The 4,110-nt window shown below is 43.1% G+C and overlaps 1 pseudogene across 1 annotated transcript; it reads right to left on the bottom strand.

Annotated features, from left to right (window-relative positions):
- Window positions 1-1,642: 1,642 nt before the first annotated feature.
- Window positions 1,643-2,169, bottom strand: LOC308354234 (eukaryotic translation elongation factor 1 epsilon-1-like; annotated as a pseudogene). Its single transcript has one exon. The product of its transcript is annotated as a eukaryotic translation elongation factor 1 epsilon-1-like (transcript).
- Between the last annotated feature and the right edge of the window lie 1,941 nt (window positions 2,170-4,110).

The raw sequence follows: 4,110 nt of genomic DNA, 5'->3' as shown, positions 1-4,110 counted from the left end.
GTCTTTGAATGTGTCCTGGGCTCACAGTGCCTGTGTAAGACCAGATGAAGGAAGCTACTACATCTGGTTAACCATGAGGCATTATCGCAAACCCAGCAGTCGCGAAATCACTGCGCTTCTAGAGGCTGCTTATCATGTAGATGTCAATGCCACACTTCTATAGGATGTGCAAAGAGCAGATGAATTAATATGCTAATAACCAGAAAACTGTTTTGGAGTTAACTAGTAGCCAAGCAAGATTTCCTCCTTTTAATTCAAACCTGAAGATCTAGTTTCCCTAACAACCAAGGCAATGATAAAACAAAATTCAGACTTGTGGTTAAAGATCAGATAGAGATCTACTATTTTTTTTTTTTTTAGTTTCACTTATTTAAGTAATCTCTACACCCAATGTGGGGCTCAGACACATGACCGCAAGATCAAGAGTCACAGGCTCTTCTAACTGAGCCAGCCAGGTGCCCCTAGATGAAGATCTTCTAGATGGAGAAGGGGAAGAAGTTTGAGGCAATGATATTGTCAATGTTCCACTTCTTACGTTAGGTGTGGATCCACAGTTTATAATATTATTATCATTTTAAAGATTTATTTATTTTAGAGAGTGAGAGAAAGAGAAGGAGGGGCAGAGGGAGAGGGGGAGAGTTCCAAGCAGACTCCGCACTGAGTGTGGAGCCCAACGCGAGCTCAATCTCATGACCATGAGATCATAACCTGAGCCAAAACCAAGAGTTAGATGCTCAACTGACTGAGCCATGCAAGTGCCTCTATATTATTATTTACATGTAGAATACATATCTTTTTTTGTATTGTCAGATATCAATAATATATATTTTTTAAAAAATATTTTATTTATGGGGCGCCTGGGTGGCTCAGTGGGTTAAAGCCTCTGCCTTTGGCTCAGGTCATGATCTCGGAGTCCTGGGATTGAGCCCCGCATCGGGCTCTCTGCTCAGCGGGGAGCCTGCTTCCTCCTCTCTCTCTCTCTCTCTCTGCCTGCCTCTCTGCCTACTTGTGATCTCTGTCTGTCAAATAAATAAATAAAATCTTTTAAAAAATATTTTATTTATTTGACACAGAGAGATCACAAGTAGGCAGAAAGGCAGGCAGAGAGAGAAAGGAGGAAGCAGGCTCCCCACCGAGCAGAGAGCCCGATGCAGGACTCGATCCCAGGACCCTGAGATCATGACCTGAGCCAAAGGCAGAGGCTTAACCCACTGAGCCACCCAGGCACCCTCAATAATATATTTTTAAGAGAAAAAAATTATGTTGCCTGAGAAAGAGATACATTGCATTACCCTACAATGTCATCCCATTTCTAAATAACATTAAGTTGTAGCTTCTTTTTTTTACCCATCTTTTAAGTTCTTCCACAGAACTTAATAAAATAAGTACTTCATAAAATACTGTGCAGTTTATAGTGGAAGTACAGGGATTTAGAATTCAAACAAACTCGAGTTCAATACCTGTGCCCTCTAAAACTCTCAAGTCAAGTTTCAGCTGTTGATTTTTTTTTCAGACATAAGTTTATTCCATCCACTTCAGCAAATAAAGAATGACTGTGTACCTATTTATGTTGGTTCTCTAGTCCAGAATACACTTTCCATTTAAAATATTTGTGATCATGCTTCTATGCCATGGATAGCTTCTAGTGGGAATTAGTATAGAGCCTGTTCTTGATAAAGAGGACAACAGACAGATGTTTCCTAATCCCTAGATAGTGCCGAGTGTGACAAAACCAGCAAGATGTTTCTCCTTTTCGGGAACTGTCAGGTCAACTCTAAAGCGATGAAGTCCGTAGTACAGTAGGATATCTGCTAAGGTAGAGTTAAATCCTCTAAGGTAGACTTTATCTTCAAGACGGGAATTAAGATCCTCCAACAGAGACGGATACTGCCTCTATTGTAGGGCCCATGTACTCGAGTTACCCTGTATTCCAACCGCTGCTGAACACTTGCTTTTTCTTCTGCAGCGCTCCCAAGCGAATCTTCTTTGTCCACCTGCTTGACAAGATAAGCTGGTAGTACTCAGTCCTGTTGGACGTGGACCATTGTTTGTTTGAAGAACTGGAACCCGGCGCTCCCTCTGAGCACCGTCTTTGTTCCCTTTACTCTGCCCCAGGGACTTCTGCTGCAGTGTCACCTCTGCAGCCGCCATCTTCCAGCAGGAGCTCATGACAGGGGCCTCGGCTGTGGATTTTTATTCTTACAGCAACTTCTATTTCACCTGATCATATGCATTGTCTCGTTTGTGTCAACATTACAATCTTTCACTGAAAGGCACTGTCATCCTAAAGCTCTAGTTCAGAGAGTGGTACGGACTATGGTCAGAACTGACCTCAAGGAAACAATCATTTCTGACACGAGCAATGCCACAGTACCTCTCCCACGGGCAACTGCACCCCACTCCCATGCTGAAGTCCTAGATCCTAGAATCTCAGTGTGGGCTGCCTGACCCCCGCACCTCTGCTTGCCCAGCTGGGAGGGGCTGATACAGAGGCGTAGGCTGGCTGACATTCAAAGACATGACTTGAACATGTAGAAGATCGTCAATGTGAGAAGTCTTGTTAAGCCTACGTAATAACTTGTGCTAAGAGGTGTATCACGGAATAAAATACTCATTCAAACTCAGGTAGCTACAGTCCTTGTAGACTGACTCCAAAGACAGACATCAACGATTCCTCCATCCCCGTGTATGTGTGCCGCTTCTCCATCGACAAGTGGAGTCTGTTTCCTCCTGAACCCGAGCAGGCTCAGCAGTATGCCTTAACCAACAGAACATGGCAGAAGGAAGCTAGTGATAGCTCTGGGCCTAATCCAGAAGATGTTTGGTAGGTTCCACTTTCACTCTTTTGCAACATGAAGCCTCCACATAAAGAGGCCCAGCTACTCTGGTGGAGAGACCACATGGAGGGAGAGACCAAGAGAGATGGCAGGGGGATGGGAGTTTGGGGCAGTGAGGTGGGGCTGGTCAGTCCCCAGCCATTTCAGCAATTCTAAGATATACCTGGATTTTAAGGCAGATTTACCCTCGTTTCCCAGGGCTGCTGTGACTGGGTGGCTTAAAACAATAGAAAATTTATTCACTTACACTTCTGGAGGCTGCAAGTCCAACATCAAACTGGTCAGCAGGGCTGGTTCCTTCTGGAGGACCTGAGGGAGAATGTGTTCTTCTCCCAGCTTCTGATGACTGCCAGCAATCTTCGGGATTCCTTGACTTACAGCGACATGACTCTAATATGTGTCTCTTGTTACATGGCATTCTTCCTCTTCTCTTCTTAGAAGGACAGTGGTCATATTGAATTAGGGCCCATTCTACTCTAGCATGATCTTATCTTAGCTAATTACATCTGCAAAGACCCTTTTCCAAGTAACATCACATTCTGCGGTTCTGGGTAAACATGAAATTCTGGGAGATACTTTTCAACTTAGTACAGAAACTATCTTGAACATCCCTGCCCCATTCAAGCTTCCAGGCCACAACAGCTGCATGAGAAACTCTGAGAGAGATGACTAGAACCACTATCCCAACGACTTCTTTTGCCTGCCCGAATTACAAAATCATAAGCAAATGAATGACTGTTGTTATAAGCCACTAAATTTGGGGATGGCTTGTAATGGAGATAACCAAACTGGTCCTTTTGAAACATTAGAGAGGTGATCTGACCAATCACTGACACGACTGCTAATAAAATACTGTTACTATCTGAATAGAATTAGAGTAAAAGGATGAGAACACAGGTTTTTGCAAAAAGCTACTGTAACTTCCATGAGATGTCTTAAGATTTCATACCATTGTTTTTCTTCACCCAAGGGTTTCTCAGAGGTGATTTCCTGTTTAAAATGAGAAGGGACAAAAATGGGGTGGGGGTATTCTATGCCTCAAAGTGACTGTAAAATGCTGAGTAACATGGAAGGAATGTGACACTCTCTGAACCAGAGAAGAGAGTTTTGTTTCTTGTGAAGGACAGTGAATTTTACTCTATTTGACAGTTCCCAGAGAATAAAAGGAAGGGACTCAATTGTGTTATAGCCAATGTCTTAGTCAGTAAAGATCAGAAGGTGAACAGACATAAGGTGTGAAAAAAAAAAAAAAGAAATCTAACTCTGACCAGGT

The sequence above is a fragment of the Martes martes genome (genome assembly GCF_963455335.1).
Source record: "Martes martes genome assembly, chromosome: 13".
In the NCBI taxonomy this organism is placed as follows: Eukaryota; Metazoa; Chordata; class Mammalia; order Carnivora; family Mustelidae; genus Martes; species Martes martes.
The sequence above is the reverse complement of the archived record's forward strand: the minus strand, read 5'-3'. Positions and strand labels throughout refer to the sequence as shown.